Here is a 9125-nt window from a genome sequence, read left to right as displayed (position 1 = left end):
TTGTTGAGAGTGTCCACTAGTGAAAGTATGATCTCTAGGTCTTGTTTCCAAGCATTGAAACACCGTTTACAACCAGTTCTGCTACATGTTTGCCTGCTGCCATTTTTATTTCAGATTGCAATTACCACTCATAATCATCCATATTACTTGTATTTCACTATCTCTTTGCCGAACTAGTGCACCTATACACCTGACAAGTGTATTGGGTGTATTTGGGACACAAGAGACTTCTTGTATCGTAATTGCAGGGTTGCTTGAGAGGGATATCTTTGACCTCTACCTCCCCGAGTTCGATAAACCTTGGGTGATCCACTTAAGAGAAACTTGCTGCTGTTCTACAAACCTCTGCACTTGGGGGCCCAACACTATCTAGAAGAATAGAAACGTGCGTAGACATCAATACTCATCAAATATATTAGCAGCCATTCGATATGATAGCATGCGAATAGTTGCGGAACATTTTTGGTAGGAGGTGAAGCCCAACGCACTAGTTGCATCGGGCCTGCATTGGAAGTAGGAGTCGTAGTCTCTGACGTCCCGTAGAATGACCATGAACATGTCCCTTGACATCCTGTACCGGCGCTGGAACAATTTTTCCGGGAACACCGGATTGGTGCGGTGGAAGTAGTCCTTGTAGAGCTGGATGTGCCCTTCCACTTTGTTGCACGGCAGGTTTTTTGAGCGGCCCTTCACAGAGCCCCGGTGCACCGGCATCTGGCTGGTATTGTACTCATGGAGGATGGAGACTGCAGCAGTAGCCATGGTCTGCGTCGACTGATCGAACTCTTCATCGGAGGAGGAGTCAACAACCTCCGCACGGAACTTGTCCAGCATCTGCCACATGTCCATCTGCGTGGGTAGCAACTGCGGATCAATGGTCGTGCACAATAGCGCTCAAAACACGAGTAAGAAACCTACCGACGCAATTGATAGAACAGGTCGTGGGCGGCGAGGCCGGCCGGCGCAATCGATAGAGTTTGGACCCCAAACAGGCGACAGGTGCGCGCCAGAACCTACCCCGACTGATATTTTGTTCTCCGACGCGGCGAGGACCGAGCAGATGGCATGTACTGCGGCGGTGCGACGGGGCTGCAGGGAAGGGGTTGGGGTGGTGGCGTTGCACTAGGGCAGCAAAGAAGGGGGGAAATAGCAAATCGAAGCGGTTGATTTTGTTGTCTCTAGTGTGCGGGATCGGGTAAGAAAAGGAAAACGCTAGGCGCGACCGGCGTAACGTCCGCGAAGACGCAAATCTATCGCATATTTGAACTATATTTAAGTCACTTTGTACCACCCATTTACTTTCCATCGCCTGGCTGGAACACGATGCCGGCGGATTTTCGATCTACGCTGGGGCAAACGGTTGGCCCGTTGGAGATGCCCTCAGCGCTACCCTGAAAAATCCCCATCCATCACTTTCCATCCGCGCCCGTCCCCGGCTCCCCGCCCGGTGGCATCCCTTCCTCTATCCCGGTCCTGCCGCGCCACCATCGACCAAGGCGACGCGGGCGACGGGAGCAGATGCCTTCAGCAGAAGTGCCTGGGGAGCACCCTCTCTTGTCGCCAGCTCAGGACCCTCCACCGCCCAATCCAACGAGAGGCCGCCGGCCCTCGCCTCCACCGCTGGCCACAGAAGACAGTCCGGCGAGATGCAGCGCGGCGGCCTCCCTCTCCTCCACCCGCATCACGGCATGGACCGACTCTTCCTCGCGCTCTCCCTGCCTTCTTCTCCACCGCCGGCGCACTGCCCCTGCTCTTCCCCGCGCACGGCCACTCCCGTTCCTCCGTCACACTGCCCACCTCCTCGCGCACGTCCGCCCTGCTCCTTCTCGCTCGACCGGAAACGAGGACCAAACGAGAGACACGCGGGAGCATACGCGCCTGCCGGCCGGCCCACATGCTCACGCTCGCTCCCGTGGCCGGTCGCGCAGGACAAAGTTGTCGTGCTGGACTGCGTAGGATGGTGGTGCAGCAGCGGCGGTGGTGTGCAGTCCGATGGTTGCGGCTGCTCCATGTCATAGATTTGGCCCAGATCTTGGATTTGGAAGGTGTGCTTCGCCCCCATCTTCTTGCTCTGATTGGAATCCTCGTTTCCTTGTGTCGATACTCTTTTACTGAGATGTGATGGGTACGATTCGAGTAAAGGTTCCTCCATTATACATTTTCCGACTGAGTTCCCGTTGGATTGTTGCTTGTTAGAATTTTCCTGATCCATCGTAGCTGACTAAGTCTGCAACTCTTGTGCTGATAGGTCATTGATGTTGATCATTACAATTTAACGCCATTGACTACAGTCTTGTCTGTCAACGACCTGGATAGGTTACTCTCTGTCTATGAACTTCCTGTAAGTCCTTCATCTCCGCACCAACGCAAACGATCCTGGTAAAATCACATAATGTTGTTGAAATCATTTGGTTTCTCATGGCAGGAAGGCGAAGCTTGGATAGTGCAGCACTTGGCACTGGCCTGTTTGTCTCAGGCTTCAAAGATGGAGTTTACTTCTGTGCCACTCCCTGTGGACCTGCAGGTCAGTGAGTTGTGGCGATAATGGAAAAAAAGACTGATTGGTCACAATGCTAGGAAACATGAACTCCTCTTTCTCTAATGAAAGACTACACGTACATTCAGAAAAAGATGAAGCTTATAAGCCAGATAAATGATTGGTAAAATCTTGATGTTGTTTGTTCCGAGATGTACACTAATTCCGTAATTACTTGAATGTCAGTATGTGACAACTTCTAGAACTATTAATTCATTAGAAGAAATGCTCGCTATTGTGCTGAAAGTTGTGTGTTTGTCAAAAAGCATCAATGCCAATTCACCACATCCGAGAATAAACGTTCATGGCCAAAACGAAACTTCCGAAACTGAATTCTTGCCAGTTGAGAAGTAATCGCTTTTAATTTTCTCACATAACTTGAAGACATATGAATTGAACAATACTTTGCCAATTGCTTTACTCACATGTGTTCAGTTTTCTCCTTATCCTTTTTTGCGAGAATGTTTTTCTTTACCTCTTCTAGAGTGGTATATTTCTTTATGGTACTTGCAAGATAATGAGTTTGTAGTACGTTTTAGAAAACTTATCTTTATGAAAAAAGAAGAAATCCACATGCCAGACTGTTTCCTTTGTCGCTTCTTTGTTGTTTAGCCTGGATGTAACGAATGAACAACATTCAGGTTTCTCCGCATGATCAATTCATAAATGGACATGTTAAAGAGATGCATAGGGAGTAATGTATCAAGGATTAAGCAATAAGTTTGGATGCGCCCTCCATGCTCGCATTACCCCGCTCGATTGACCTCATCTTAAGCGCAGCTAAAGGTACAAATGATAGGGGAAAGGAGACTAATCTGTAACAGGTAGATCGGATATCAACATTCATACGGAGGTGATTCAGGTTTTTGCCTGTGTTTGTTCCATAGGTTATCGGTGTGTAACTGCATTCCATAATGTTAGAGATGGGAACTAACCAAGGAGCACAGACTTGAGGTTGTAGAGATCAACCTCCCACCGGTAAGCTTCATTGAGTGAGATTAGCTAATACTTCTATGTGGTTTCATTATTATGGCTCAAGATTTGTTTTCTTAGCACTGTACAATTAATGAACACTTTCTGAATTGTTATTCAGCTTGCGTGTGGAAAAACTGGCAACGACTATCAATCTGTCAGATAAAAGGATAACCCTTAACAAATTGGATTATTGGCTTGTGCAGTGTGATGAAGTAAGTTGTTACTGACTCCACTTTTCCTGTTGTATTTCTCTTTTACGTGTTTGTTTCTCACATTCAGCTTGCGTGAATTTTGCGCGCATATTTTTTCCAGTACACCTAGATATACGTCGGTGCTTGTCAATTATTAACATGAAGGAAAAGCTTTTTCAATATCTTGATTCTCATTGGTGACATTGTAGCATGTTTTTGTTCAGGATACAACATATGAAGTGTTAATTATCGCTACTAAGTGCATTACTGCTTTTTTAACACCGGATTATTCTCTAAAAATATGTGTTCTACTTCGGCAGTGAGTCGACATGGATTTCTTTGAGGCTGAACTTCTTTTGTAATAGACAAGATCGTGGTATGCTCATCGATTTATACAGAAAACTATTAGTCTGGAGGGTATAATAGATGCCTTCTGACTTTCAAACTCAGTTGATATGATTAACTATTTTTCTTTGGAGGTGCTTGAATTTATGTGAGCTTGAGGTTTGTAGAACAGGCATGTCAAGTTCAATTTGAGCACCAGCTTGAGAAGCAGGTCAGGCGTAGGTCGTAGTTTCTGGTAGCCGACGTGCTGCAGCAGCGGGGAGAGAAGAAGACACTAGAGGCAGCCTTTATGGAACGCGAGTTTAGGGACGCCTTCCTTGAGCATGTCTCGGAGGCGACAAATCGATGCAGCGGAGAAGATGGGTGAGAGAAGTTTTGGATCAGCCATGATTACTTTAAACCTTTCCTCTACTGCGATGTGATCGAGGTAAAACGACCTCACTGGGAGTTGTATGAATTTCCAAGGAAGCAAAGATAATTTTTTTGTTATGGTCCATATTGACTGAATTTCCCGATTCAGTTTTCATGTCCATATGGTGTTTGAGTTCTTGTCTTTTAGGTTAAGGTCCTAATGAATTCTTTCTCTAATGACATCCAAATTCTTCTTGATAACATGTTCAGTTAAAGGCATATTTAGTTATTTATTGCTCACTTTTGTTTATATTTACTTATGCCGGCTCAATATTATGACTGAAAGTTGGTGAACTTTGGTCGTCAATAGGTATTACCCATAGACTTAGGAACTATATTAAAGAGATAATTATGTTGCAAGTTCCTCCAGCATGTGTAGAACTTGGGTGTCGCAAAACTTCCAAATATTCCACATACATTAGGAAAAGGATAAATCCTAGAATGTCATCCATAAGAGGGGTATATGATCATTTATTTCTTATAGAAATAAGGATATGTTATTTCAGTATATACCCTGGATGTCGACACTTATTATAATGTTATTTCTTTTGATGCAGACGTCCTCTTCCCCAACTCAGTGTAGTGCAGCTAGACAGCTGTTGCTGTTTGTCGATGCCATCGCCGCCACTGGGCAGTTGCCGCGCATAGAGATCCGTGTGCTAGCAGCCGGCGGTGGAGTAAGAAGAGGCCGAGATGTGCCAAGGCTAACAGAGGGGGGAGAGGAGTAAGGGCAGTTGGGTGGTCACTCCCTCAGCCCCAGGCCCTAAGACTATTGGGAGCATGAGCACTCCAAAAAATTGTAGATTCAGTTTTCTTAGCATTTGTATTCATGTATGTTTACTGTTCAGGGAAAGAATTGAGTTCTTAAGTTATCTGTCGGTTATACTGCAAATGGAGCTCACTGAGGTTGCATCCTGATGCTCATTGATTGATTATTGTATTTTTGTGATGATTGATTGTCATTGCAAAGTTCTCTAGAGTAATATTTATTTTGCATTGCTAAACTTCTCTAGCAGCATTCTCTTCCACCAAGCTGTCTTGTAGAAGTTGATGGTTCAGTTTTATTTTTGTTTGCTCAGTAATTGGGCACCGGTCAGCCCAAAATCATAATAGAACTCGGGTCTATGAGCCAGTTATCCTAAAGAAAAATCAAAACAACTTTTTTAACTAAACAAATATACACCCGAGTCTTGATTAAATCATAATAGAACTCGGGTCTATGAAGGTTAGTGGTATATCCGAGAGGCTTTGCCAGCAGAGGCTGTCCGTGGAAATGCAAGGTAAAGGTAGGATAGAGGTGGAGTGGAGTAGAAGATTTGATCCAGAATAGGGCCTAATAAGGTTTGATTTTGATCAAGTTTAGATAATTATTAAGAAGATGAAAATATTCTTTATAAGGCCATTATGCTTTTTTGCCGAAGTCCCCAAAAGTATAGCTACTTAAAATTATACGAATACAAGATAAGATGTCAAAAATAGGAAAACAGAAAATTCCACACACAAGTGCGTACTTTCAATAATCATGTGCAGCATATAAACTTAAATGAGGTGGAATTTCGGAAATTCGTCTTGGCTCCCGGGAGCATTTGCTCCCGGATTTTTGGGGAGCAAATTTTGTTTTTCAAAACTTTTCATAAAATTCCGAAAATAATCATGCACGTACCTGACCATGGCACACACCACCTTGTAAAATTTCGCTACGAAATGTCATCGTATGCGTTCTGGGCAAAAATGACAAATTTCCAGATCTGAGATTCAAATTTTTGGATCTCATTTCATGTCAGAAATTTGTCATTTTTGTTCAGGGCGCATACGATGACATTTTGCAACGACATTTTACACGTTGGTGCGTGCCATAGTCAGGTACGTGCATGATTTTTTTCGGAATTTTTTGATAAGTTTTCGATTTGTTCTAATTTTTCGAAAAAACCGGGAGCAAATACTCCCGAGAGCCAAATCGCCGCTCCCGTGGAATTTCAATGATTAAGATATTATATTATGTGATGTCATTTTTATAAATATGAATGTTCACATTATATGTTGTATTACTCTATTACATGTGTGGCGAGAGGCGAGTAAAAAAGGGGACCGTAGCAACACACGGACATTCGACTAGTTTTCCTAGGGATTGAGTACCATGGTTGCTCCCTTTTCGTTATGGTTGTTCCCTTTACTTTGGGTGATTATCTAGATAGTAGAAAAAATCATTCAATGAGTGGGTAAGCTTGGTCTGTTGAGGGTGGATTTATTTGTCGGTGGGACCAGCTATTGCAGCTTATTAAAGAAAAATTGTCGCCATAAAATGCAAAGAAAAAACGGACGACTAAAAAGAAAAATGGCGTGGCAAGACGGCTCCTTCTGCTACATTCTTCTAAATCTCAAGTTTTTTTTGGTTCATTTAGAAAATTGCAATCCCGATTGAAATTACATATTGTTTCATTCATATTCCTCGCCCAATGGAAAATTCACCCTCATTCATCTTAGTTAAGGCTAGAGGGGGTATATGCCCCCACCCCCCAATCCTACTTTTCTTCGTATTTTTTTATTTGGCGCGGGCCGGCAGGATCATATGGTAGCACAAGAGATAAAGGATTATACAGACTCAGTGTCGCAAAGGTGCTGAGAGGCTAAGTTGAGGGCTGAGCTCAGGATGCGCGCTAACATTGCTGAATCAAATGCTCGGAATGCGCATGCGGATTTCTCAAAGTCCAAATAGAGTTGTGGAAGAAACGAGACGACTTTGGTCGTGCCAGTAGGTCTTTGTACAGAAGGACGAAGTAGGAAAAGTCCAAGAGCTGTCTCGGAGTGATGTTTATAGTTGAGAACATCATCATCAGCCTAGTAGGATTCTACAGCACACTCCGTCAGTGTCGCCAAGAACAGAGGGAAGAGGCGGTCGCAGCACCCGGGGAGGCAGGACATGCCAACCTCGGTGGTGGGGCAATGTGGGTTAGCAAAGGCGATCCTTAATTAAGGCCAGATGGGGTATATGTCTCTCATCTCCCCCAACACCTACCTCTTAGAATTTTGCGTTAATTCTAGTGCATTTTTTTTCGAAATGAGAGAAATATTGTCCCAACTTCTGCATCCAAAGGATGCACATGGCTTTTTTTATTAAATTATTCACAACACTTTACAAGAGCAATATAAAAGATCAAACTCGAAGCCACCTCGCTAAACCTACAGAGGGATGGAGGGGGTAACAATTCACCAACTCATATCATCCAAAAACCAAATGCCTTCCCAGGCCGCCCAATAGCAGATGAGAAGCACATCCAGTCAAGCAGACTCTCAGCATACGCCAACGCACAGGCCATAGAAGTTGCTACCGTCGTCTTTCTCAACTCCATCTTCAAGAGAGATCATCGCATTGACTATGCCAGGCCTGTGATGGCGTGTAACTCACACGTTCGTTGCGAACCCCAAGAGGAAGGTATGATGCGCACAGCAGCAAGTATTCCCTCAGAAAGAAACCAAGGTTTATCGAACCAGGAGGAGCCAAGAAGCACGTTGAAGGTTGATGACGGCGGGATGTAGTGCGGCGCAACACCGCAGATTCCGGCGCCAACGTGGAACCTGCACAACACAACCAAAGTACTTTGCCCCAACGAAACAGGTGAGGTTGTCAATCTCACCGGCTTGTTGTAACAAAGGATTAGATGTATAGTGTGGATGATGATTGTTTGCAGAAAACAGTAGAACAAGTATTGCAGTAGATTGTATTCGATGTAAAAGAATGGACCGGGGTCCACAGTTCACTAGAGGTGTCTCTCCCATAAGATAAATAGCATGTTGGGTGAACAAATTACAGTCGGGCAATTGACAAATATAGAGGGCATGACCATGCACATAAATGATATGATGAGTATTGTGAGATTTAATTGGGCATTACGACAAAGTACATAGACCGCTATCCAAGCATGCATCTATGCCTAAAAAGTCCACCTTCGGGTTATCATCCGAACCCCTTCCGGTATTAAGTTGTAAACAACGAGACAATTGCATTAAGTATGGTGCGTAATGTAATCAATAACTACATCCTTAGACATAGCATCAATGTTTTATCCATAGTGGCAACAAGACATCCACAACCTTAGAACTTTCCGTCACCTGTCCCAGATTTAATGGAGGCATGAACCCACTATCGAGCATAAATACTCCCTCTTGGAGTTAAGAGCAAAAACTTGGCCGAGCCTCTACTAATAACGGAGAGCATGCAAGATCATAAACAACACATAGGTAATAGATTGATAATCAACATAACATAGTATTCTCTATCCATCGGATCCCGACAAACACAACATATAGAATTACGGATAGATGATCTTGATCATGTTAGGCAGCTCACAAGATCCGACAATGAAGCACATGAGGAGAAGACAACCATCTAGCTACTCGCTATGGACCCATAGTCCAGGGGTGAACTACTCACTCATCGATCCGGAGGCGATCATGGCGATGAAGAGACTCTCCGGGAGATGATTGTCGATGACCCACAAGTATAGGGGATCGCAACAGTCTTCGAGGGAAGTATTACCCAATTTATTGATTCGACACAAGGGGAGACAAAGAATACTTGAAAGCCTTAACAGCGGAGTTGTCAATTCAGTCTGCACTTGGAAACCGTACTTGCTCGCAAGAGTTTATCGGTAATGTAGTTTTATAGC

This window comes from Lolium rigidum, chromosome 6 (assembly GCF_022539505.1).
Source record: "Lolium rigidum isolate FL_2022 chromosome 6, APGP_CSIRO_Lrig_0.1, whole genome shotgun sequence".
NCBI lineage: Eukaryota > Viridiplantae > Streptophyta > Magnoliopsida > Poales > Poaceae > Lolium > Lolium rigidum.
The sequence above is the reverse complement of the archived record's forward strand: the minus strand, read 5'-3'. Positions refer to the sequence as shown.